At 50.1% G+C, this 27165-nt stretch overlaps 1 protein-coding gene across 8 annotated transcripts in view; it reads left to right on the top strand.

Moving 5' to 3' along the window:
• Window positions 1-27165, top strand: part of SHROOM3 (shroom family member 3) — a 152911-nt gene that overhangs the window by 100419 nt on the left and 25327 nt on the right. The window contains exons 1-2 of one of the 8 annotated variants that reach the window (XM_087737211.1): window positions 1308-1362; window positions 19524-19652. The exons of 3 other annotated variants lie outside the window; for them this stretch is intronic. The gene's annotated coding sequence lies outside the window, so the exon portion shown is untranslated. Of the gene's footprint in view, window positions 1-1307; window positions 1363-13779; window positions 13806-15825; window positions 15988-18693; window positions 18936-19523; window positions 19653-27165 lie in introns of those variants that run through there. 4 more of the 8 variants (XM_087737212.1, XM_087737213.1, XM_087737216.1 and 1 more) reach the window with 4 other exon arrangements.

Here is a 27165-nt window from a genome sequence, read left to right as displayed (position 1 = left end):
CCATATTCGCATCCGTGCGCAAAACCGAAGAACGAGGGTGAACGTGGAGCAACCTCTCAGGAGGAAACAAAAAAACCCAGGAGTCCTAAAGGAGGATACAGGGCAGAAGGGGAAAGGAAGGTGTTCGGCATCAAAAGGGCAGGAAGGTGGATGGCAAGCGGCAGGGAGGGAAAGCAGAAACCAGTTTCGTTTCACCTGCAAAATCTGTCATCGCTGGGAACGGGAAAGTGAAATCCTGCGGTCTTCAGCCAGGAAGACTTCCGTGACACGAAGTCTGGCCACTTTAATTCCTAGACATAAACCAGCTCGGCTCAGTAGTAGCCCTGTGCTCGTTTTATACCAGCCAAGAATGGGGCAGTAGAAGTATAAATTCCTGCTTTAAACTTTAACTCCTTTCCCTGTGTGTAACACAAATCATTCCACAGCTTGAAAGGTTTTTTTCAGTTATTCACGGCAAATAGGAGAAATGAGAAGGGTTTATTTATCTTGTCTCTGCCTGTCATCTTCTGGCATGAGATACAACAGTTCAGCTTCATGTAACTTTTAAATTAATTAATATAGCTCATTTGCTGATGAAATGTGCTGTATGAACCAAACCGAGTAGGTGACAGGGGACGCTGTTAGAGCCACCCCTGCCTTGACATGGCTTGCTGCGGTTGCCGAGACCCGCTCTGCAGGACCCCAGGGCTGCGATAGCGTGGGATCAGCGTGCCGTCAGAAGCACCCACGACGCAGCCCAACGGCCTCTGATTTCTGGGATGGTGGGACTGGACCCTTACCGGGACAGGTCAGGGAAAGGATGGCAGCGCTTTGGAGGGAGCCCCGTTCTCCGAGGTCCGCACACCGCGGCCGGACGGGAGCTCAGGCCGGGCTGGTGCTGCTGGCGCAGCCCCAGCGGAGCTGTGCGGGGAGGGAGAGCTCAGCACCCGGCCAAGTCTGGCAGCGTGCGACTGCCGATTTTCTGCCCAGCCATCGTGGCCGTGAAAAGCGCAAGGCAGCCTGAGCCGGTACCGCTTCAGCGAGGGCCGGCGCAGGCTCTGGCTGCGGTGCCGGGCGGCCGGGCCGCGCAGCCGTGGCAGGGCGCAGCAGCCGGAGCCCCGGCCGCGGCTCCTCGCCCCGGCCCCCCGCGGTGGGGGTGAGGGGAGAAGCGGTGGGGCCTCCCCGCACCAGCAGCGTGCGGGGGGCTCCGGCCTCTCTCCTCGCAAGGCCGCTTCTGCCGGGGCAGCCCTGGGGGCGGGCTGCCCGCCGCGGCACCTGCCGGGGGCGGCCGCTGGGTCCGCCGCCGGCCTCCGGCGCCCTCGCCCGGCGCGGCTGGGAGCGCGGCGCCGCCGCCGGCGGGAGCTGCCGGCGCCCCGGGGCAGGGTGAGCGCGGCCGCTGCCGGCGGGGAACCGGGCTGCGGGGGCCGGGGGGAAGCGGGCCGGCGGCGGGGGATGCGCGGCGGCGGGGGGGCGTGGGGAGCGGGGTAGGGGCGGTGCGCGCCGGCCGGGGATGCGCGGGGAGCGGGCTGCAGCGGCGGGCACGGCGGCCGGGGGGCCGGGGGCGGCGCGGTGGAGGGAGACCGGGGGGCCGGGGGGGCCGGTCTCCCGCTGCAGGGGCAGAGGTGCCGGGGGCGGGCAGGGCAGGGCAGGGCGGGCTAACAAAGGGCGGCGGCCCCGCAGCCCGGCTGGCCCCGGCGGAGCCGCCCGGGGGAGGGCGGTTGGCGGCGGCCACCCCCTCCCGTTCCAGGTGCTGTCGTCTTCTTCGGTGGTTTTGGAGCCTCTGGGTGCAGGGAGGGAAGGGGTGTAGCATCAGACCCTGCCGTGCTGTGCTTCCCTCTGTCCACTCGTGAAAGCTCATTACTCGGAGGGATTCTCCAGGTGTGATTGAAAACCCATCTTTTTGCTCTGATTGCACGCATACCTGTAGGACCACATCATTCAGCTCTCCTGTCTGTCCGTGCTGCAGCTGTTTGAAGGGTCCCCTTACAGCACCTTCTCTAGAGGAAATTGCTGGGCATCTGACCAGCAGGATTCTTGTTTGCCTGCGCCGCGTGGCCGTTGCATGTTTTAATAAGTAGTGTAGTGTTCTTGGAGGTAGTTCTGCTGACAGGCACCTTGCAAGGAGATACTGGGACAGAAGCTGAGAAATTTTATCACCTGGTTGGAATGACCCCCAGACTCCTTAAAATGGCAAGGAACAGAATTATATTCAAATGTAACATTATCAGCCAGCATCTTTCTTGGGAAATTTGGGAGGAATGTGACCCACAGACCTCATTTGCCCATTTGCCTTCACTCCAGTTTTCTCCTCAGCTTCTTCTGCCCAGAAGGTCCAGAGGTCCGTTTTTCTCATTCCCTGCTATAACGCCTCTTAAAGACTGACCTCTGCATGTTCTTCTGCTTATACCCAGCCTTAAATTTCCTATCCGTTCAGTGCTCCCTGCCCATTAGGTGACACCAGCAGCACCCGTTGAAGCTCGTGCATTTTTCATCCCAAACCTCAGTCACGTTTTGCCCCCTTTTGCTCAGCAAGCAGTGGGGTGAATCTCAGCAGCCCGGTGTATTTTCTCAGCAGTGAGAGAGGTGTCTCAGGTCCTGCTAGGTGCTTCTCAGGATTTTCCTCGACTCCAGCAGGAACAATGTTAGGGAAAAATCGATGCCCTAGAACTCCTTTGACTAAGGGAGGTGAAGTCCAGGCCACTTGGGAGAGAGAGGGGTGCTCCTGCAGGTCCATAATATGGGGATTTAGAGGATTGGGAGCTTGTTGGCCCATATTGAATGGTGCTTGGCACCTGTGGTTCTTAAATCGAAGAGGGAAGTTCAGTTTGACTGAAATAAGGATTACTGTAATTTTTATGGAAAGATCAGGCTGTCATTTAATAATCACAGCGACTTTTCTTCCAGAGATCAGCAGGCCAGAAGCTTAGGTATAAAACATTGCTAAGAAGCCAACGACTACGTACACAGTCAGCTCCAGCCTCCCTGGCATCGCTCTGCAGAGAGGGCTGCTACCGCGGCAGGCGGGAGTCCTGCCTCTGGGAGACAGGCAAGCTGTGATTCTGCAGCAGCCAAGAGCCTCATCAAATGTCCCTGTGTTCAGTAGATGGCAAACAAGCAGACCCCGGATTTTTTATAAGAAAAGCAGCGTGATGTAGAGCCCTTCTCCTTCTGCATAGTGGCCTAGCTCTTGGCAGCAACGGGAGAAAAGCTGTGCTCCTTGCAGGAGGATGCAGTTGGCGTTGGCGAGCAGATGGACTCGAGGAGGGTGCTGAGGGAAGAGCAGTGACAGGGAAAACATCCTTCCTGCATTTGTTTAGTTAGGGTGGACCCTACTTTAATGGTAAGCCCTCTGGGTGAGCAGTCGTCCTTCACCGTGGTGTTTGCAGAGCATCTGGCGCAGTGGAGCCTGGTCCGTTCCTGGGCGTCCTCACCTCAGTGGCGGTACAAGCAAATAAATAAGCAGGATATGACATCAAACAGGGTATTTTATAATGCCACTCGTCCCTAGCCCTGCGTGATTCCCACCAGAATTTCTAGCTTGACTAACATTTGTTTAAAAAAAGAGTTATCGTGGCCGGCACTGGGTGTTTGGTAACCGTGGCTCAGCATCTGGCCTTTGGACATCCAGGTGAAGGCTGCATTATCTCTGCTTCTGGAATGGCCTTACGGGTGTAGGAGAAGGAGTAAAGGCTGAACCCCTGTTTTGAGGGCCCCGATTCAACAACACACACTCAATTTTAAACCTGGGGTAGGCCGACGACCCTTAGCTTGGCTTTCAGCAGAAATGTGATGAGTTCTTGGTGCTCGCTGTGGCAGGCTGGCTGACTTCAATGGATGCGGGAGTAGAGAATGGCTTATAGTTAGCAGGATCAGGCCTGCTGTAGCCACACTATTCACAGCGTATTGGATGCTCGAGTCACTGGGAAGGAAAACCTATTATCGATGTGGAAATGGAATGAAGCCGATTTTTGCTAGCTGCAGACCTAGCCCCAAATCTGTGACATTTGAAATTAAGTACTAATTGCCCGTTACAAATGCTTATTCATGAATGCCCCCACGTGGAAGCTTATTTGTGCTCTGGATTCCTGTAAGAGTGCAGTTGGGAGTCTTGAGTCTCGCCACACAAAGACTACCTTTATATCACCGGGCATACAAGCAAGCTGCGCAGTGGCGATAAAGCGTATTGCCCTGAATGAACAATACCTAGAGCTCGGCTAAACTCCTGTAAACCAGGGGAGAGACAATGACAGTGTTTCCCTAATTCTTGTACCAGTTTTAGACAAGCCCTGACTCTATTCCAAAAGTAAGATTTCACAGCCTCCCGCTGTCTCAGCCGTCCTGACAGCTGCCGGGATGGCACCGTCCCTCGTTTTGACAGTGACAATCAAGCAGAGAGCGGGTCACCCTTCTCCTGTCACTGCGGCTGCCTCTGTCTTGTGGAGGCAACAGGGATGTTCCCTGAGGGTCATCTGTCCTGCAGAGGAGAGCGAGGAGGATGCAGACTATCGATGTGCACGCTCGTCTTCACGAGCATTTCCCTTTTCCTGGCAAGTGCTGTGTTGGAAATAGATGATTGACTCCCGAGAACCTAAAGTTGCAAGAGGATATAAATACGTAAAACTTTGTGAGACCCAAGTGGAAAGAAGAGACACACAAGAAAAGACTGTGTATGTTTGAAAGCGATGATTTAGTGGGGTTGTTACCAAGTTTAACTTGAGTGAAAAGCTTGGCTAACTGTGACGTGATGCATGCTTGCCTGTATTCAGACGAGAGCCACTTCTCTCATCCTTTACATTTTAGTTGCACCAGTGCTTCAATTAGTGGCGCTGTCCTTTGGTTCTAAAGAAACATGAAGAATTTCAATCATCAGTTGTTCTTGACGGAAGAGGGTTGGGTGGGTCTTTTGATGTAGCAGTAACTGCTGTATCGGCTCAGTTCTAGCGGTAGGGAGAAGGATCAGAAGGGTAAATTTGTGCCTTTGAAAGAGGAATCTGATGAAAATGAAACCAGCCCACTTCGCCCTGATTAGATTTCATCATGTTGTGACTTCAAAATGCCTTCAGCATCCTGGCAACAAGGGCAAAGATTTGAGAAACGTCCAAAAGTTAAAAGGACGCGGTTCCTGTGGATTATCGGTGTATCTGTTTTTTAAAAAAATCTCATCTTTACTATTCTTTCAGCAACTTAAAACGGTGTTGAAGAAAAGCATTCGGGCAGACAATAAAAATAGCCAGGCCAAGTGCTCTCCAGCAGCGACCTGATCCCGTCTCGTGTGTTACGGAGGGCAGATTCCTTTGCAGTTACAAACAGGCTCCAGGCTGGAGGCAGACTCCATTTCAGACTAATTTAGGGAAAGTACGTGATGATAACTGATGGCCAGTGCACAGTACAGTTATAGTGGGGACAGGGCCCCCCATGCAAGATGGCTGCATCCTAATCGTGCCATGGCAGCTTAAGTTTCCCTGGATAGATGGGAGCAAATATGTGCTGTAAGGCATAGCTTTAAAAACTAAACTGACGGAAAGATCAAGCCTGGAGTGTATTTGTCTTAATATTGCGTTCTGCCGTCTAGGCAGGGAGAAGGAAACCATATTGTTGCGCAGCTCACAAGTTCTTTTTAAGTGGATTTCCCAACAATTTGTCTGTTAAGGGTATGTATTGGTTCTGGCTGTTTCAGGCACATTATTAGATCCCAGATGCAGAGGACAAGGAAAAGGGTAGCAAGCATTAAAAAAGAAACAAGAAAACGCAGGGGTAAAAGAAGGCCTAGCGACAGCATATGAACAAAACCAAAACTTTGCCTGTGTCTCAAGCGAGGGGCAAATATAAATCCAGATATCTTCACTGAGCTACATCAGTCGCAAGACCTGGCACCATCATTGGGTTTCACCCAACGTGAACTCCTTTTTGTGACGAGATGCAGAGGAAAGCTGGGGCCGCTGTCGGGCTCTGGCCCAGGCACCTTCAGCAGAGTCACCTGGCAGAAGTGAAGCGGGGCTGGTTCCCTTCCCAGGTTTGCGGTGCGGCTGTGGTGCTGTCAGCACACCCGACGAGACGGCGTATACCACCACCCACGGGCAGGAATGATCCGCGGGGAGAAGGAGAAGCTGCGATATTTGAAGTGGCTTTTGCGGCCGAGGAGTTTGCCTTGTGAAATCCTCGTTTTATTTGTTTGTCTTCCTGTGCAGACGTCTTTTGCCTGGGAGCTCTCTTACTCCGTGCTAATTTGAGCGCCTAATGCACTGCATGGATGGTGCTGCTCTGCGTCGGGGAAGAGAGCAGTTAAGCCAGCAAAGCCTCTCCGGACCAGAGAGAGGTGTGTGTTGAGAGGCAGATTGAAAGGAGAAGATTTTATGGGGCCCAGTGGCTTTGTCATGAAGGATGCCAAACCTTCAGGCTGGAAACTGTGGGCTATCGCTGTGCAAAGCAAAAAAGGAGCTTAGTTTCTAAGTGGCTAATGAGTTTACTACCTTGTTTCTGTCAAGGGTATTGCAGGGGTGATGCTGATTAATGTCATGTCCTTTCCCCAAGGCTATCCCCTTCCTCTTCCATCTCACCAGGCTCAGTCTGACACTGTTTATTAGGCTACTTGTCCCTGATTTGTGAGGAATAAATATTGACACTGATGGCGGCTTAATAGGATTTGGGTTTGCTGTTCGTTCTGTGAAAGAGTTTGGCACTTCTGAGTCAAATGACAATTTGTGTTTGGGACTGGCTCCACCAAGGCTTAATTTTGGAGTTGGTTTTGGTTTTTTTTTTTTAACGAGGATGGTCACAGCATGTCCTGTGTTTGAGGAGAGGCTGCGACTAGGGATATGTATCGCTCCCCTTTTTCCTATCGGCATGCAGAGCAGAGATTTCCAGACTGGGACTACAGATCACTGCATGTCCCTAGCAAAGATGCGGCTTCCTTTGAGAGGGGTGCTGGTGTTCACACTGGGGAATAATTATTTTTCATGTGAGCGGTCTTTCGTTAACTTGTAAATGGCCGCCTTCTGCTTAGCTGTGGAAGACCTCAAGTCAGACTGCCGGTTGGCACTGCAGCAAGTGGTCATCTCCTCCGTGCTTTCTTAACGTGCTTGGAGCTCCGCTGAGGAAAAGCAGTTCATACTGTTTCAAACAGAGTGGGTTTGGGTGTCTTAAGTGACTTGTGAGGAAAGGCCCATTAAAAGCCGACAGGCATTTAGGCTAGGTGGGGTTTTCTGGGTTTCCCAAGAGCCGTGAAAGGTTCTTTACCTACAGAGTAGCCCCTTCATGTTCCCGGGAACCCAGCAGGATTTGAGACATTTCCCTGGAAATCAAGGTCATATGCTGATCTGTAGGGTAATTTCTCTTAACTGTTCCTGGAGGTGCTTTGTCCCATCGGTACTCAAGGGCAGCATCAGCGGGGAAGACCCTGACCTCGTCCAGGTGAGCACGTGAGCTTCCCCCAGCCTCCGCGGGTGCTAATCTTGCTTTGAGCCTGAGAAATAATTCGGGTCTGGACTCAGGATCGTCGGACCAAAACACAGTAGACGAGGTGACAAGGGGAAGAGTTTTCCTGTTGGCAGGGCGCATAGAAGAGCTCCCAGACGTAGGGCTGTGTACGGGAAAGATGCTTGTAGTATCTTTTCAGCAGGAGGAAGGCAGAGGTCTATTTGTGCTCCTAAATGGCCTGAAATTTCTACGTTCCCCAGTCCTGTGATTAAAAGAAAAAGGGTCATGACTTCTTTACTCTTAGCAGTTGTTCGCGTATCAGTGATGATGTTACTAATCCTGTTTCTAATGTAGGCTGTGTAAGACTTCATCATGTCGAGAGAGATGAGTTAACTCTATTTAGCTGTGCCGTGCGAAGACAGGCAGCGTCCCACCAGGGACTGCTGGCAACTGCAAAGGGTTTTGTGGCTCCGGCGTTAGTTTCCCATCCATCTCCGTTCGGTGCTAATCAGGAGGCTCGAGCCCACTTGTCTCTTCCACCCTTACAATGCTTCCCCAGCCTGCTGAAACTGGAATAATTGCTTTATTGTCGCTTACAGTCCTCCCTATTCTTCACCTCCCTCCCGCTTCTTTTTTAAAATTAGCTGCTTTGTGCACATCCCCGCAGCGTGCCCCTCACCGCTGGCGGCAGGAATGTGCGGCGGGGCCGCCTTTCCCGCACCGCCGGCACCCGGCTCGGGGTGGCCGGCCCCCCACCGCCCCGCGCTCCAGCTGGCTTCGCAGGGCAGGGGTAGGTGGCCGCCCCTCGCCGTTGTCGGAGGAGCCGCAGGTGCCGGGGGCCTCCGTCGCTGCCGGGAGGGAGTGGAGTCGGGACGGCCGGTTCCCCCTTTGAGGTGGTTTGTGCGAGCACAGTGGGGATGCGCTGAGGCATAGCACCAGGCAAGAGGGGCCAAGGCTCCCTCTCTCATCTGATGTCTCTTGTCATGGCTGCAGTCCTCATCCTTTTCCAAACTCCCGTTACATAGCTCTCGTCTCTCCCGGACTGGCAGATGCTAAAAATAATTTGGGTGACAAACAGATGTTTGTTTATTTTTTAGCTTAGCAACCAGCATTTCTGTATCTTGCCTTGGGCACTCTCATCGAAAGTCAAAGAATCACAAAATGCTCAGAGGGCAGACCCTTAGCTTGGGCACACTGCTGTAACTCGAATGGGTTCACAACCATGGGCTTTGCTGCCCACATTGATTTATAGCTGCTTTTATGGCTGAAGTTATAAAAAAGCTGTGATATCCCTGCTGCAGGGGGACAGTTACCACAGCAAACTCATTGTACTCTTCAAAAATAAAAATGCAAGGAGGTGATCAGCCAGATTGCAACTCTGCTGTATTCAGCAGGCTTTTGTTTGTGCTTATACCACGCTCTGTGGACTCTGCATGTACCTGAAAAGCTCGAGTCTTTCTGCTGTTGCCAGGCTATTTTTGTGCCCTCCCTGGACCAGTACATTGGGTTTCCACTGGGCCTGTCCAGTTAAAATGGTGCAGGGGAGATCTGATGAAACAGCGATAGCATTTCTTGCCTCAGGGATGGATGGACAGCTAACAGGCATAGCTGGGTTCTGTAGTAACCCTATTTTTCTCTTTTGCTTTTCTATACTACAGTCCCTGAGAGCTAACTCTGTGCAAAATGATGCTGCAGGTGCTGCAGAGATTGTGTTTTGTAAAGCAGCGGGCCAAATCCTTATCTCCTTACTCAGTCAATCCTCATTTCTCACTTTAGCAAGTAAGTCTCCTGCTGAAGTCCTGAGGAAGTAAATGGATGCTGTGTTGAGTAAGGGATTCAGGAATTTGTCCAGGAAGAGGTGGGTGAGTGGGATGGAGGAGCAGCTCATACAAAGTAGCTCGTATTCTGGGGATTAGGCATTGCTACACCCGTGAAGGTGATTTCGGCCTGTAAAATGCACTCCGCCCCTCGAGTTACTGCAATTAAAATCTGGCAGACCAGGAAACATTGCAAAATAATCAGGTTAGAGAGCAGAGAGACAACTCAGGTGCAGACTTGAGTCGGTTCTTGATGCTGAATGTCCACTGTGCCCATGACAAATGTGAGTATGAGGGTTTCTTCTGCCCCCTCTGAACAGATGCTCAGATTGCCACTCGCTCAGTACCAGCCACTGAGACCCGTTTTTCAAAAAACAGCTCAGCTACCATTCCAGCTCTTCAGTAACATCCATATTTTCAAAGGAGAGCTGCTAGGGTAAAATTTCAGGACGTGTTTCTTAAAGTGCAATGTGTATGCAAGCCAGGAAGAGAGATCCAGCTGTGCTGGCGGAAGAGATTAATGCCCTCGCTTGCTCATCAGTGCCAGAGATCTCATCCATCTGCCACTGGAACAGTTCGTGTAAGCACTCCCTTAATCTTTAGCTTTAAACCATTTAAATTGTTGGTCTGAACTGACCTAGTTCGTTTTGCCTTTAACATCTTAGGAAAAGTGCTCACGCAAACCACTGCACCAGCAGATCGAGTCTGGCCCCGGCTCCTACGCGCTGTTGGAAAAGGTCCCGGTGAGGGCTAGTCTTGCCTTTCAGGTCTCGGGTCTGCACCCCGTGGCCAGGTCCCAGGTGGGACACGTCTTGCCTGACATCCAGACCCCTCCCTAGGACGGCCCCTTCGTATCTGGAAAATGTCACTGTTCTGAAGGGTGAGTGTAAAAGGAGTAATTCTGGGAAAATATCTTCTTCTTATTGAATCTCTCTCTGGGAACAGAACTACTTTTTCAGTGTGGAGGGCTTGTAGTCTTCTCCCATGGCATCGTTTTAATTCTCTAATGCCAAGATGGAAACCAGTCCTTCTGTTATATGACTTTTGCTTCCTTCTTACGGCTGCCTTTCTTTGTAGGAGCTGCAGTTATTTTTGTTTCATTACACTTGTCCTGTAGAGCCGGCTTGTTCTTTTTTTTGTGTTATGTAAGAAAAGTTAAGTGTTGTAATTTATACAGAATGACTTTTGATCAGCATGATTCAGCACTAGGGTACCCCAGAACCTGTAAAAATAACGTATCGTTTTACCTCTGTGCGGTAGTCATGGTCCTTAAAGGGACAGACGGGTTAACGATCCTGCTTTTGTGAGCTCTGCAGTGCATCGTCTTCATGTCGGGCACCTCTGACTAACAGATCTGAGCGCTTCTGCACCTCAGAGAGAGCCGATCCCGATCTGTTATGGCCAGGTCTGAAAGATTGTTCCTGATGGCGTCCTGGTCCTGAACAGCCCGTGAAGAGGAGCGACGCTCTGATTCCCCAAGCGAATCCCACAGCGTCGCCAAAGGCCAGCGTGACTTGATGTCTCTGAAAAACTCAAGAGATTTTCAGTAATGGTCAAGAGCAAGTCTATAGATAGTCCTGTTAGTTCTGGGGTAGAATAGAATGAAAATGGCAGTTCTCTGTATTTATACTTTTGTTTTGACACAGTAAGTAGATAGACCTGTTTTCTAAGGGGGTTAAAACTCTCTGAGTGCAAGGTGCAGGAAAGCATTTCACTTACAAGCAGTACAGGAAAGCATTTCACTTACAAGTAGGGTCGGGATGCAGGGCGGATTGCATGCCGCTTTTTTGTGGTAGTACCATTTGACAGACCAAGACAGCTGTAACCTCTCAATTCTCACCTCCTGGGAAGGTGAGATCTCCCCTGATCAGGCAGAGTGCTGCTCCAGTCGGTACTAATTTACACCAGCTGAAGATGAGAGCCCTTTACTTCCATTGAACTACATCCTGAATTGCTACTTTACACAACTAAGCCACGATCCTAGAACTATTTGGGCCAGAGCTGCACGGCACACGCTTTCCCCATCTGGGAACACCAGTAGGCTGTAAAGGCTCCTGAGTCCCTGAGCAAAATCACGGCCAGCAACAAACCCACCCTGTGCACAGGCAGCCACAGCGGTAAAAGCCCAGCTATGCACAGAGTTGGTGCTGTGGCACTGGGCATTTGGAAGTATTACAGAAATTATTGTTCCTATAATAAAAGGAATTACCTTTTATTATATATTGGTGTGTACAACCCAGGAACGGTGGGCTCCAGTGCCCTAACAGGCAGGCTCTCTGGGTGGTACTGTGGCACAAACAGTAAGCTATAATTGAGTGTAACCATAAACTTCTATTATAAAAAGCCAGGAATTGACTAGGGATAAAAGCTAATTTCTCAGCCCTGCAGGTTCTTCCTTCCAGTGAGGGTCCAGGTCTTTTTGGCAGGGCCACGCAGGGAACAGTGCACTCCGACTGCCGGCTCGGCAGCACAAGAAAAGACTCTGGTCTTCAGGGCTGCGTGCCCAGCTGCTGCCTGCACGCTGAATTCACGTGCGCTGTCTGAGGGCACACTACTCATGCAAAGCAGGGGAAGGCCCGCATTTCAGAAAGCGCCGAGTTAGGGTGTCTTTAAAAGGGTGGCAATCTCTGGGGTCAAGGTCTGGGTGCAGTGGAATGCCTATTGTCAGACGTAAAGACCAAAGCGAATGCGACGTATTGTGGACCCAAATGCAGCTGGCACGAACCAAAAATGTGCATGTGAGTGCCTTTCTAAGTACCCAGTAATCCTCCAGGGCAAAACGAGGATTAGGTCTCTCTCACAGACAAAGAGGGAGTTCATTTTCTCAAAGATCCCTTGGCTAATACCAAATGAAGTGAGGAACCCAAATGAATGCGAATACTCCTTTCAGACCTCTGCTTGCAAACAGGTACAGCGCCGGAGCAGCTTGTTTGTGCATTTGTGTGGGTCTGCGCAAACAGAGCGTGGCCAGATTGCGGGATTGAGGTCAGGTCAAATAAAACCCATCCAATCTCAGAGAAAAGGGAAAGCCAGAAAAAGGCTGGACAAGTAGGACTAGACGGTATTGCGCAGTCCAAATGCGGTTTCCTTTCTCCGGATTTTTTCTCGGTGGACCTGCAGGTCAGCACTCATTGAAGTTGTTTAAGTTGGAGCTGCATAAGTGAAGAGCTCTCCTAGAAGGAAAGCTGTGAGTCTGAATTAATTCCAAGTGGCTTCTCGGCCCCTGTGTTTCTTTGCCCTGAAATACCGCGTGCTCGGCATGACCACGTAGGAGCCATTAGGTTGAAAGTGATTGGTGCTTGAATGTGAGATGTATCCATCTCAAATTTGCCATCCCAAGACAGCTCCGTGATTTCTTAGCCCTTTAATTTGCCTTCACGCAATGGCCTGTGCATTTAGGAAAGCACAAGCCACCTCTACACTGTTCCTGGAAAATTTTTTCTTTCCTTTGTCGGTGATGGGCTTATGGCACGAAGATCAGCTCTAGTAATCCTGTCTTAACAGATACCAGCATGGATGTGCCTGTGATGCATACAGAAAAATTTGTATTAAATAGTCCTGTTTCTTAGAAACAGCAGCCAGGAGCACTCTGAATGGTTTTGGGTTGTGTGGTTTTTTTCCCTGAGCTTTACTGAGCCGTCTGAAGCCAAGATGTGGATATTATTGTTTCTACTTGAGACTTGGATCTTGCTGCAGAACTCTGGGAAGAATACCTAATTTGGTCCCAAGATCCGTGTGCTCAGTGAGCCTTATTGGGATTCCAAAACCTGTCCTGCTCTGCACTAGGATGAAAAAGTCCTTCCAGGGGTTTTCACGGGTAGAGCCTGTTGCATTTTGAGGTGTCCATGAAATGGCCTCGAATTCCTTACCTGCCTCATTAGACTGCGGACTTGAACCTGGCTCTTCCCCATCTCAGGTGAGTGTCCTAAGTGGCAGGCTGGAGATTTTACCCAGGAACTGAGAGACTTCTCCCAGCAAAAGCTTTAGTCCAAATTGCATGGCCTCCAAGGAGGAGTTTTAGTTCAATTTAGGAGAATTTTTCTGATGAAGAAATTGTTTTGTCCATGTATTTCCAGCTGGTCCTGGCTCTTTGTCTGGCTTGGGGGTCCTGTGAGCACAGACTAACAAACCTGTGCAGACGTTGCTGCTACCAGCAAAGACCCACATGTGCTCTGTCCAGGAGAGGACCTGACACACAGGGCACTTCCACTTCAGCTAAAGGAGATTCTGTGAGCGTGACAGATATGTGGATTACGGGCTATTTCTGGACCAGCCACAGGAGGTAACAAAATAAGAAATACGTAAGCGATCCAGTCTTCTCACTTCAGGCGGAGCAGGAGGATCTGCAAAGCAGCATGCCTATTGGCGAGTGCAAGGTCGGTGCCCAGGATGAGCGTGGTCTCTCTCCCCACCTGCAGCCCTGCCCGGGGGAACCCTCATCCTTAACAGCACGGAGGAGGCAGGAAGGCTTGCTGTTTGCCGAGAGATGGGGGACTGTCGTGGAGGCGGCGTTTTCATTCACAAGGAGACGTAATTCCAGCTCATCAGCTGCTGAGAGCTTGCCTGTAGCCTGCAGGATGAGGATACCCAGAGGTGAAGCTGCTGAACTGTCCTTATGTCACTTGGCTGAGCTGGGGATCTGGGGCCGCCCTGTGACATTGTGTAACACGGGGTGTTACAAGGATAAAACAGCAGCCTTAACTCCTTCGTCTCCCTCCTTGCAGGGTTGTTGGAGCCGAGTTCTGCTTTGCTGCTGCTTCTCCTTATTTTTGTGTCTGTGCTGTGCTGTTGGCTGTTTCTGTAGTGGAGGAGGGTTGCCTCTTACGTTCTGATTTAAGACAAAGGGAAAAAATACCAGGAAATGCCTACAAATTGCTGTAGAACTTGCAAGAGGAGTTCCTTGCTTTAATCTCAATTTCAGGAGCGTCAGCGTGCGAGCAGTTATTTTTCTAGGAAAGCTTTTAATTCTGGTGGTGGTTATAAACACTCGTGTCGATCCTGAATGATTTAAAAATGAGAATTTAAGCTCCATCCTCTCTTCTAGGAATAACACTGGGCTTAGAAGTAATAAGACGTTAAAAATTACTAAACCTATTAACATTTGGGGGTTTGATTTTCTGGGACTTAGGTCTTCTATTACGATGGCAGCAAACCTGGTGTTAGTTTAAAATAAATAATCGTGACTCCAAGAGGTGGAACCATTAGAAAAATACCCATTTTGAAACATTTAAAAAAAACCTTTAATAATTTTTAAACATAGTTCCAGGCGCTGTTTATGGATGATCTCAGCCATATCCTAGACTCATACCTGGAACTGCAGACAGCTAAGCAGAAAAGCGGAGTACAGGATGGTAGTGCGGACAGAAGAAGTGTAAGGCTGATGTGCTGGAAAACAAATGCTATGAGCAGACAAAACTTCAGAAGTTTGGTTTTGTACGGCTTCCCTGTGTAAAATCTCTCTCCTCTTTGTAGCCAGGCATCTGAGCTCACACCGCAGCGCTTCCTCAAGGAGAGCAATGATTTATGCTACTTCCATTACTCAGGGAACTGTTTTTATGAAACATGGAGTTTAATTCATTGAGAATAATATCTCTGCAGACCTTGCCTGAAACTGGTCAGAATTGGGTGATCTGCTCGGCGTAGGCACGCACCCCCACTAGGCTTGATTTAGGAAACCAGTCCGTACTGGAATGTGGAGATTATAAATAAGGATAAGGAAGACTGAAGAAAGTGAGAAAGAAGAGCCAAGAGCCCAAAAGGTTAAGATAAATGCTATGAAACGTTTCAAGTATGCAGGTAACGGGAGGTCAGCGGCGGAGGCAGATAAGGCGGCCAGAAGAGGTCAGAGTCGTCTCTGGTCAGAAGCGAAGGATGTCCCTAAAACAGCGAATGAGTTCTGCAGGGATTGTGGCGCCTTGGGAAGGACATGCGACATCGGACGGCAGCAACAGGCAACCCAGTCTTGCAGGGAGCTGATTAATGTAAAATAAGGCTGCCGATGCTTTCTGGTAGAGTTCTGAAGAGGGTGGTAAAAAATAGGGAAACGTTTCGCAGATGTCCGCTTCAGAAAAGGCGGTGCTGGATGTGCGGAGGAGATACTGCCGGTGGGCCAAGAGGCGCTGCCTCTTTCTTCTGGCGGCTGGCGCTCTCTGCACAAGGCAGAGGCAACCAAGCTGTGGGGCAATGAAACTTCTGCGGAGCAGGCTTTTCTTTAAAAAAGGCTTAAAGCTGTAGCACTGTATTCTTTCGCTGTTTGTGGAGCAAGCATCAAGAAAAAAATCCTAACAGGCCATATTTTTAGATGAGGGAAAAGCTGAGCAGAGTGTCTTTCTACAGCTACTCATTAACATGTGTGGTATTAAATACCAAAGGCACCATGGAAGCAGCAAATATAAATAACAATTCATAATTAAACATGAACTTTGCAGAAAAGGAAAGATTTCAGAGGCAGCTGCCAGCCTCAGGTGGGAGGTAAAGGAGTTTTAAATAGACTGCACTGGGTTTCCTGTCTCTCGCTCGCGAGCTTTAGAAACAACGTGATAACAAAAAGAACAACTGCAGGCCACTCCTTGCCAGGGACACTTTTTAGGTATGCAGTTGTGAGGAGGAACTTTGCAACATCCCGAAATAAAATGCAGCCCTGACCTTAAAGAGCATCCCAGCAGGCTGGGTGCTGTTGCGGAGAGCCGGCACGCCGCGCCGTCCCGGGGGCGGCTCGGGCTCTAGGAGAACGGTCACTCTAAGGAGGAGTGAGTGGCCACGGTCAGGACGCAAGGTAGGCCCTCAACGTCTTTGCGCTAGGGTGGCTGTTTCCATGTTATGGTTGAAGAAGTACCTTTATAGAGATTAGCACACTCCTGATCGTTAGACTGAGCCGCCTTAGAAAATTCTTTAGAAATGTCTTAGAAAATCTTCCGGGATAAGCAGTCGGGCTGCTTGACTGAGTGTGGGGCAGAAGGCTGCAAGGGGAGGAAAGGTGCTGGGTTGTGGGTCCTGTTTGGGGGAGGTCTCCGCCTCTGCAGCTGCAGCCCTGGGGCTGGCCCCAGGTATTTTCCCTGCTCAGCCAGCTGTGCTCTCGCTGGAGGCGTCCCTGCGTGGGTATCGTCCTCTCCGGCAGAGCACCCGGCAGCGCCCGCGGCTGAAGGGCTGCTGTGCTCCATCCCTGATGCGTGTGTGCTTCGCTGGTGGAAAGATCCGCATCTCTTGTGTTCCCCACCGGGCTTGATTAATGGTGTTATTTATAGACTGGCTGATTAGTTTTCAATGTCTTATTGAGCCCGCCGTTCCACACAGAGCTCAGTAATTATCGTTTTTTAAGAGGCTCGGGAAAAACTCCATTGCATTTCCTTCTTACCCCCGAACAACAACCCCGGAGCCCATGCAGACACTAATTAACGTTTCTTTGTCTCTGCGAGGTAAACCCCAAAGTTATGCATGCTGGCAAGCACGGGTTTCTCACTGCGCGAGGGGGAACACCCAAGCTGCTTACCCTCCCGCTGCTTGTAGCCACCGATGGTGAGGGTCGGATCTGTGTGGATCCATACGGGAACGCTTGGAAGTGACTGACTTGAAAACTCTGCTCGCAGCAGAGTTTAGAGCCTGTGTTGTCTCTTGCTTTCTTCACGTGTTTCAAAAGCTGTTTTTTAAATAAAAGGAAGACCCTAAGTGCTGAAAGATCACTGGGCTCTGGCGACGGGGAAGCTGTAGGCACTTATTCCTTTACATCAATTTCTCAGGCTGCTTACTCTTTTTTATGTATTTGGCACAGGGGCAATTTCCCAGTCCTAAATATTGTTCTTGGCTCCTTCGGAGACAGCTGACCGGAGAGAAGACATGAGCAGCTTTACTCCCTGCAGGAGTGCAGCTATTGCGTAGCCTGGGAGAGCCAAAGTCTGCTATTTAGGAAACGAATAGGGAGGTTACGACTGAGCCCTGCCGGAGGTGCGTTAGGAAAGTTCATTGCTGATCCAAGGCGTCTCCTATGAACACGGCAAAGATCTTCTACTGTGTCAGTACCTGCTTTCAAACAGGTTGAAACAGCACTCTTGAGAACTGTCTCAAAGAAATCGCCTTGACTTTTACGTGTTTCTGTGTTTTGATGAGGGTTATAGCACCGTGGCAGTTGGCAGCACTTTGGGACATCCAGATGCCTTTTCCAAAAGGGCTCCGCGCCTGCGTTGCCCCTCGAAATCAGCAGGAGCCACAGGCAGCAGCCCTTCTGCAAACAAGGCTGCTGGGCCAGCCCCCAGTATTGGCCCACCAGTTCTGACTCATGCGAGGGTTACCCCGAATCAATGAGGCAGGTATGCTCACAGCCAAGCACCCGTTCTCCCCTTTAAACTCAGGTCGTGTCACCCCAACACGGTACTGTCTGGGAAGGATCTTCAGGTAAACTGTATCTTCCCTTCATGGCCCCGTTAGCAAAGCAGGGAGGTGTAGGAGATGGTAGTTCCCTGCGTGGGAAATGAGGCCTGAGTGGGGAGGTCAGGATTTACCCCGGAGTTAAGACAAGTGCCTTGCTGCGATCCTTTCCCCTCGCATGGGATCCTGCCACGACGCTGTCAGCGAGACGACTCATTAGGCTTCAGCACGATACGCAGCAGCCTCGCCACGAATTTCAGCTGTGCTTAAACGCTCCCAGGGGGCTCTGTGGGGCCCCTTGTCACAGAATTCCCTCGGGGCAGCGTTGTAGGGGCAGAAGTGCAGTTCTTTGTGGCTGGAACCATCTCTCCAGTGTTTCCATACAAAGCCTTAAACGGGGGACTTGGTGCTCTAAACACTACAGCCGTAAATATATTTTGCTTAAAAAATTGTGTACCTTTTTGTATATGTAAATTGTTTACGTACGATCTTTTAAATCCTCATCTGTAGCAGGCCTTCTGTCCTTTGTCTAGTGAAATCTCCTCTAAAAATTAGTAATTTTTCACGGTAAACTTGGTCAGCAAACAGAATTGGAGCAGTTAACGGTACTGGCACTTCACAGGGCTGCAGTAAAGGAGGTTGTGCTCCGAGTATACAGTAAGGCTGGTACAGGAGCAGGGAGGGGGATCTTTCTAGTTTGATGAGAGGCTTGACATCGTCTCAGAGGAGAGGGGTGGCAGAGACAAAGCAGAAGGGGATTTGGCACATGGAAAGAAAAGGTGGCTAAGGCAGGATTTGGAGTAAAATTTGGATGAAGATAAGCAGGGTGAGCAAAAAGGACCGTTCCGGACTGGTCGCTTTCCCTAATCTAGGTGAAAGTGCTGCTGCACCGCTTCCCTGGTATATCTCATCCGCAATGTGCGGCTTAACATTCCTGCCTGGCACGTGGGGGCTTGGGGGGGGAGCGTGGGGGAGGACCGAGCCGGACACAAAGACGGCTGGCCTCTCACCGGAATGGCATCCAAGCCATCTCAGCTATCCAAAGCCCCAGATGCCGGCATGTGCGCTCAGCCTGCAACCCGCTAAGCACGCAACAAGAGGCAATTACAGCGCGCGTCGGGCCACGGCCCGCTGCGGGCCCAGGGAGGCGCGGAGGGGGTCCTTTCAGACGCGCTTTTATTCAGCGTGGGGGTTCCTTGAGCAAGCAGAAATTTCAAATCTCTCCCGCGTTTCAGGGCTAAAAATGGGAGGAAGTGGGAATACCGGATCGTTTGAGGCTCTCCTGTGCCTGGGGGAAGGAAGGAGCAGAAGCGATGGTTACACGATGTTTGTGTGACTTCTGCATGCGTGTGATGAAGCAGGGTAAATATTTGTTTGCTAACTTTGTGGAAATATCAGTAGAGGGGGGGATAGGCTTCTCTTTCTTGCTCTCACTGTGTGGACCTTTCTCTTAGCTTGTCTCTTTGCGTTCAGAGCGTTCCCTGAGCTCTCGTAAGGTGGTTTCGTGTGGAAAGGACATATCCCGCAGTGGAACCCCTGAACCACTCAGGGATTTCGAGTCCCAAGATGCAGGTGTAGGATAATGAGTTTTGCGCCGTGGACGCTGCAGCTGATCGCGCTCCTGTGTGCTGAGACGCAGTGCTGCGGTATTGCGCAGCTCCTCCAAAACGGTTGTGAGGGGCACTCGCAGGGGCTGAGCGCTGCCTAGGGATAAAGGAGAGCAAAATCTCACTCTTACAGCCTGTCTGGGCAATGAGACAGAGAAGAAAAGGGATACACGTGGCTTTCTGTGACATTTTCTTTGCACTTTTTAAAAACTAGACTGATGCTCCTGCCTTGCCTCCTGGGTCTGTGTATTGCCTTCTTTCCTAAAATCCGTATTAAATGTAGGATACAAGGGCTGAGTTTTTTGGGCGTCGATGTTTGCATGGCCTTGGTTTCTTTTGGCAGGGACACACATGCAGCAAAGGGATGCACCAACCTGTCTCCCGACCCCCTCAGTCCGGAGTGCGTGACCGCTGACTTTCAGCCCAGCAAAACCACGTGGTCGGGAGGAGTTAAGTTACGGCTGAAGACCAGGTGAGAATGCTTGTACCTCTGTCCCTATCTGCTGTGCGTGGTTTGTGGCTGCTGTTCTTGGAGAGCGGCTGGCAAACTCCGCTTCCCTCGTGCCGGAGTGAGGGCAGCGGTAATGCTGGAGTGGAGCAGCGTGAATCCCCAGCGTCTGCGGCGTTAGGCGGTGGAGGAGGTCCAGGACAGTTTCTTAACCTCACGCCCGCCTTTTCCCAAGGCTTCCTTGCCCTCAGCACGGTGCCAGGGAAATGAACTCACCTTTTGGTCCTTGAGTCAAGCATCAACGTTGCTGGATGCCAGTAACATCTCCATAGGGCTGGGTGTAAAATAGTTACTGCTTTGGCTGTCAGTATGCCTGAGGGTGACTCGCTGAGAAGGAATCCTGGAAGAGGTGTCCTTTCTCCTCAAAAACTTTTGTCAGTGGTGGTGAAGGTCATCAGAGGTGCCGTACCAAAATATCTCCTGCTCAGAAGTGGTGTAAGCCAGCTGTGGGTCCCCAGCTTTAGGTGCCTGGCTTTCCAAAATCACCTGGCTTCTTCCGAGTCTGTGAGTTTCAGTGGGAGTTTGGCGTTCATGACAGCGCTGCTGAGTGCCTATCTGCATTTTTAAATGATTAAATGTCTTCAGAAGTCAGTTTCCTGAATTGCTCTGGATCGGCCAGTGTTGTGGCAGAGCCTGCTTTGTCCGTGCAGTTTAGGACCAAATCCTACAGCATTTACTCAGGCAGAGCTTTTGCTGGCATCAAAAGAGCCTCTTAGGTCAGTCAGATGGTAATCTGGATGACCTCATAGATTTTTGTGTCTCAGTCTTCTGAGCTTTGCACCATGGAGTCAAAGCAGTGACTTTTATTGGCGAAATTGCATTCAGGCCAGACCTTGACTTATCTGAAGTCACGAAGCTACGCTGAGTTCCTATAGCTGGAGGAAATGTGGCCCAGCGCCTGTTTGTGAGCGGCTCCGAAGGGAACGCGACGTGTGAAGTCACATTCTGATCTTATCAGCAAGGATGCACTTCTGGAGCAAACTCACTGACCTTAGTGGTGTTGCAACCGCTTTTAGCCGCTGCAAAGAGTTACGGATGCTGACCCTGCGCAGCCTGGGCGGCTGCGAAAGGACGAGAAAGGGCTCAGCTCTTCCGCCAGTGTTCATGTCTGCGACCTCACTAAATTTGTATCGCTTTCCTCCAGATGAGGATTTGAACCATAACTTAAATCTCTCTTGGATGGAGCGGATTTTACAGGCTGAAATCTCTCCTCAAGCTAGTTTTATCAGGGAGAGATTTATCTCTGACCGTGGTGTGGGACTCTGCAGTTCCTGAGGTATGTGACCCACAGCGAATTTGGGAAGGGAGCTCCCATACATCCACCACCTTCCTATAGCAATGAGTTAGGCAGCATATGCCCTCTGCAAATCCCGCTTGCCTGTCTATCTAGTAGCAGATCTTCACAGGAGCTCCAAAGTTTAGCGTTTCACTTGGATTAATTTGTCTTTGGGTGCAGAGCCCATGTTTTGCTTTACTTTTCCAGCAGTGTCGGAGGCTGTGTCTGCATATCTCGGTTTAACTCGGGCTGAAGCTTTGGTTACAAACAGGAAGTTGCTTTAATGTGTAAGAATTGGAGTGTGGGAGGGTATCGCAGGCTCAGCGGCCTTTGCTTTGGCCGTAGCACCGGCCGCAATTCCCCTGCTTGTTTGCTTTCCGCAGACTCACCCTAGGCGATGAAGGTGACGGGCTGTCAGCAGTCCCGATCGCTTTCTGAACTTTGGGGTGATGAATGAACGTCCTTAGTCAAAGGGGAAATCCAGAGCTCGGGACCGGTTTCTCGGGTGTTGCAGCTGAGCATCTATGGGAAGGAGCAGCACAGCACCAGCCTGCAGTTCACCCTCCCCAGCGTACACGCCAGGATTGCTCACTGAAGCTTGCCTCATTCCCTCCGCTGTGCGAAATAAACAAGGTCAGGGTGGTATCGCCAGCCAGCGCAGCCACGTTACTACAGCTCTCCCTGTCGGTAAAGGGCAATCTGAGAGGAGGAGGAGGGAAGAATTAGGTCGAGAAATCCAGATGATACAGATTTTTTGGTCTTTCACCAAAAAAATGTCTATTACCAAAGTGATTAAAAGTTTCCCTGAGGGAGAGGACAGGTTCCTTAGCTGTTCTGTGGCTTGAATTGTGTTAGATCACTGCAGATTTGCTATTTCCTTGCCCCACTGGTGTAAGTCCCGGTGATATACTCAAGAATGACTCCCTGGAGGGACAGTGGGAAGGTGAATTCCCAGCTAGGAGTAAATCCCGAGTTCACCTGACTAGCTAAAAGTTTAAACTCCCCTTGGTACCCTTTGCCTTTTTTTTTTTCCTTGCAGTACCTCGGCAAGCAGTCTGTTTGTGAACAGATCTCACGCACGAATGTGTGTATACACACACGCACATTCAGCACGTGCATCTAAAGGACTTTCTTCTTTTCTCCCGTTTATCATTTCTACATTAGCACTTTGGTGTTGAGTTTATTAGCGGTGCCTGTGATTTGTAGCCCTGTAACTCAGAGGAGAACCCAGCTACTGTCTGAAATGCTTGCCCTAAAAATCCCCTTGGTTACCTGCCGTGACTCATTGTCCACGTTATGTCTGGATAATCAGGCTCACAGGGCAGCGTTTCTGCTGCCAGCCACCGAGTTCCTCCTAAGCACTGAACGAGACTAGGAAAACACATTCCTTCCATTGTTTCTAAGTCTCTCCTGTTGCAAGTTGCTGCGTGTTTGATATCGGGGTGCGAAAGAATCTAAGCTATGCTTGTTTTTCTGTCTTTTTAACTAATTTACTGACTGGAGAAGAATGAGGAAAAATTATTTGAATTAAGCCCGTTGGGCCAATTCGTCAATACGGGTAAATCAATGCAGCTCTGTGACTTCTGCAAAGCCACGGGCAGGGGAGGCCGCTGTAGGGTCTGGCTGCTGAGATTTTCTGCCCGTGCTCTGAGAGATGATGTGAATGCCTGGAGAAGTCAGGAAATAATAGGGTCCTTCTCAATGACTGTAAGTCAGTCAGCTGTCTCTTTTCCATGTCTGTTCTTTCTTCCTCTTTTTCCAGCGAAGGAAATAGAGTAAAATTGTAGCAAGAAGAGGAAATTTGCAGGGGGTCTTTAACCCAGTGCTCACCAGCTCCTCATCTCCTCATTCTAGCCTACGCGTGCTCTAAGTAGCAGGCAGGAGGCTGTCTTGGCTTCCACAAGTCTAAGCCGCAGTCTTGTGTGAATGGCGCAGGTGGGCTGTCCTGACGGCAAGTATTTTCTCAAAATAGAGATCTGAAATGCTTTTTATTTTGCAATTTAAATCATACTTCTCGTGTTGCTTGGTAATGCTTTCTTTACAAAAGAAAATCCAGTAATCCTTGAATCCAGTAATCAACAAGAATGAAGCTTGTATACATCACCTCTCACACTAATAACCAAAGCCCCGCTGTTCCTATTCGAGCCTCTTGTCTGGTTAGTGTCAGGGAATGTCAGTGGGACTCTTTCTTTCTGTAGGGCAAAGTCCTCAATCTAAATATTGCCTGTCAGACATATGCTTGGGCAAAGGGAAAACGAAGCAGCAGCGCACGGCCCGGTTCCTAGCACTGCACTCTGCGGTAGGCCCATAGGGTGATTTTATGTAAGTCGCTTCACCTCCCGAGGCCTTTGTTTCCCTTTCTGAAAAATGGATAAATACCCCTTTCTTGGATAAGACAGCCTGGGGGTTACCAAAGAAATGTGATAACACAGAGGTGCGATGTGCAAGACCAATAATCATTAATTACAATGTTTGACTGTTGCCGAGTTCAACTAAGGAGCGACCGTTGCTCGCAGCTGCCATCACCTCTGAGCGATGCCAGCACTTCCTTCTGCAGCCTGGGCGGAGAGCGTTTCTTTCAAGAAAAGCCATCCTTGGTCTCTTGCAAACTCTGGCAAATTTTGCTGCAGCACTTGACGCTTTCGTGTGTCCTCAGCCGTCCACACCTTGTCCCCTACCAGAGACAGCACGATGAACACTGCTGTGCCCTTGGTCATTCCCATCCACAAAATAATCTTTCTGCACCATTTTTCTCCGCCTGCTTTTGGTGTCAGGGAGAGAAGAGGAGCAAGAGAGACAGGCTGTTTCCTGCACGTAGAGCTGAGAAGAACAGTAGAAAAAATCTGTACGTACATCCACATACGTGGTTGTCATCTCTGCTTTCGCACAGGGCTTTTCTTTCCAGCGGTATGGTGGGGAGTTTTTCCCAAAGAGTTGGTGATGGTAACGGTAGGAAATCTGAGCAGAAACCTCTGATTCTCTGCTTCCTCGCCCCAGAGGGATTTCAGGGAGCTCGGTACCTGTCTCCCAGTTCTGACATGGCACTCGGGGCCTGGTCTGATGCAACCCAGACACCCAAGTGATGCTCGTCAAAGGGAAAAAACAAATGGCATCTGACGTCAACTGGAAACACCATGCAGGCACGACATCTGCCTATGCCACTGGGAAAGGGGCCGGAGAGAGAAATGAGGCTGGACTGGTCTGGGGTAGAGCCCTGAACTCAGCTGGGGTATTTTTCTCAAGGCTTTTTCTTTTTTTTTGTTTAAGACTGAGGCTGCTAAAAACTGTGGGATACTCTGCAGGGATTCCCTGGGTGGGGGGTTGTCCTCTAGAAGTTGCAGAGATTAACATATTCTGGAAAAGAAGTTTGTGTCCTGGTATGAGAATATTCACACGTTTCACCTAAGTGTTCTGAGGTGAGGGTTTTTTCAGTGTGTTTTTTACTTAGGGAAAGTTTTAATCTGAGCATAAAGAGGGGCGGAGGGCACAACTCTCCCTTTCCTTTATAGGTGAGGAGACACTCCTGCCCAAGATCGAGGACATGAAATATCACTTCACGTGCTTCAGGTCTTTCTAACGAGTCCTCCTTCTTTTTAGTCCAAATTGTGAAGTGGCGGAGCTCACTCCAGATCTCTCCCGCCCCGGAATTTACCAGAATGGCTCTGTGAGCCTCAAAAGACAGATTCAGTGAAAGACACATCAAGCTGACGCCACTATGGTCCGACTTCTTTCTAATTGGCCTCATCTGTTATGCTTATTTTTAGAACCATGACTGAACCTTAATTAAGAGCGACGTTGCTTTGAGTAGATTGTGGCCTTGCCCTGTCGAAATCCTAATAGGCTTCTGAGTGCTTTAGCTTTTCCTTCATCTCCTGTTTAATAGGTAGGTACAGGGACGGCAGCAGCACGTTAGGATGTCTGTATAACGTATCCTTGTTATGCTAGCGCTCCTTTTAGATGTGGCCATCTTGGAGGCCAGTCCACACCGGTGAAAATTCAGATCATTGTTTATGCTTGCTGTTGGTGCAGTTACGCAGTCGCCCTGGGAGGGTACATGTGAATTGCTGCGATCGGGATCTCTTCGTATAGAAAGAGCCTACTGCACGGTGCAGCGGGGTACGGCTCAGGACATACTGCCTCTGCCACATACTTTTTGTTAGTTTAGAAATATCACTAGCCTGAAATCTTAACCACTGCGAGGATGATGTGGTAAGGATGGGCAGCTGCCTTCTTGGCTTTCTCTCTTGTGACTTGGTGCCTGGGATCAGATCCGAGAGGCACAGTCTTTGCACTTGCGTCCAAATCTTTCTTCTCTTCTACAGGAGGGGGGGTCTCTGCTGCAGCGCCCCGTCCCTTCCCACCTCCCCGGAGGAATGGGCCAGGCCATGGCTATCGCTTCCAGCTCCAGCAACCTCCCACACAGCCACCTGGGCCACACGGCTGCTGGGGGAAAGCACGTCCGCAGGGATTGCGGTTGTCTGCAGTGGCACAGAGTGATCTTTTTGGCCTTAGGTCTCTTTTCTATGTCTTCCCATCTTTCTTGGGCATGTTAACACCAGCGGCTAGTCAAAACCATCCCTGCAGGTCATGGAGAATGTGTCCCGGTGACCACGGCTCCTGCCTGGATCTGCAGGTGAATTCTGCTCCTTGGGGAGAGATGCTTTTCTTGAAGGGTTTTGCTGCCTTTATCTTCAGCCTTCCCCATCTCTGCTGAGGAGGATTTTGAAGCTTGCTGGGTCGGGGAAAAAATGAGCACAAGGTCAGTGGTAGAAGAAGAATTGTTCACAAATGGTCTCTGTTCAGCCATCTGGGTTGATGTGTTTGACGGTCATGAGGCTGATGAAAACTTAACTCTCCGCAAGCTCTTTGGGTGTGTCGCAGTAGAAATAGATCCCTTTATTGGGGCATTGACGACTCTGAGTTGGTAATTGATCAGCCACATCATCCCCTCCCTGGCTTTCACTTACTAGCTTTCTAAAAGGCTGAGTTATTGTCTGTTATTGTCCTGTTATTGCCTGCAAGGATAAAATCCAGTCTGTGTTTCCTAAGAGAAGGTGCTTTCCTTGTGAAATTCTTCTCTTCTAGCTTCAGCAGCTTGCTTTGAGGCTCTCACGCTACGTCTAATCTGCACAGCAAGTACATCCCATGACGTGCCCCAGGATCCTGCTCCGTGAAAGACCAGGATATGGCATGTGAGGGGAGGGAACTCCTTCCTTCCTGCTTCTCATCCCAGCGTAGAAACTGGTCCCATAAATTCGGGCGTAACGACAGTCGTCCGCTTGCAGTTCTTCTTGTCGTGGCAGCAGCAGTCGGTGTTGCTGTATTGCTGTGCTCCTCGGCCTCAGCCAAAGTCTGCCGCTGGCTGCTGCCAACCTGGAGGCTGCTGTCGGAAAGCTGGAGCAGAGGAGTCTGCAGGGGTTATTTGAATATCTTTTTCTCTTTTTCTTTTCTCCCCCCTCCCCCCCAAAGCTGCTCCACCTGGAGGTTTAGGAAAAGGGACAGTTTTCTAGGCAAATCTAGGAAAAATGAAAATGGCAATTTGAAGAAGCTAGGTTGTTTGCTTTGCTTCAAGACGGGCCTTTTGACACAGAAGTATCTGTACGCTCTTGGAGGACACTGGGCTGGAGTACATTTGAATTGCAAAGCGCTCAGGTTGTGCATGTACTCTGGCATCGGTGAGGAACAGTATGTAAAGAATGGAAATTAGACTGAATCCATTGTTCTGTGCGGTTTTAGTTTGTAACCTTGGCAAAAAGATAAATCAACCTTTTGGTTATACTGTGAAGAAAGCTTCAGATGGCTGTCCTCTAGATGCTGATTCATTTTGTAGAGTTAGGGCCAAGGTATCTTTATAAAGTTCCATTACTGTTTTGCATACAAAGCATAAAAATAATCTACAGAGAGACAGAGAGGAACACGCTCAGCCCTTCCTAATAAGAAAGGGCTACAGAGCTATTAATGGTAAAGGGCCTCAGAAATGTCAGTATGGTCCCTGCAGCCCAGACCGCATCAAGCCTTTGCCAGACTGCCTTCGAGGAGACTGCTAATGTGCCGGTCACGTTTCTGTCTGAAAATGCTGTGACTCGTATAGCAACAAGGAGCACCCAGATAACAGCAGCTGGGCAAGATTAAAGACTATTCTTTTCCCTTCGGTTTTCCAGTTCACGGCGTGAATTTGACAGTATCTGGTGTGTAATCAGT

Source organism: Nipponia nippon, unplaced genomic scaffold, assembly GCF_047370975.1.
Source record: "Nipponia nippon isolate SJK-2023a ecotype South Korea unplaced genomic scaffold, ASM4737097v1 scaffold_6, whole genome shotgun sequence".
NCBI classification, from domain to species: Eukaryota; Metazoa; Chordata; class Aves; order Pelecaniformes; family Threskiornithidae; genus Nipponia; species Nipponia nippon.
The sequence above is the reverse complement of the archived record's forward strand: the minus strand, read 5'-3'. Positions and strand labels throughout refer to the sequence as shown.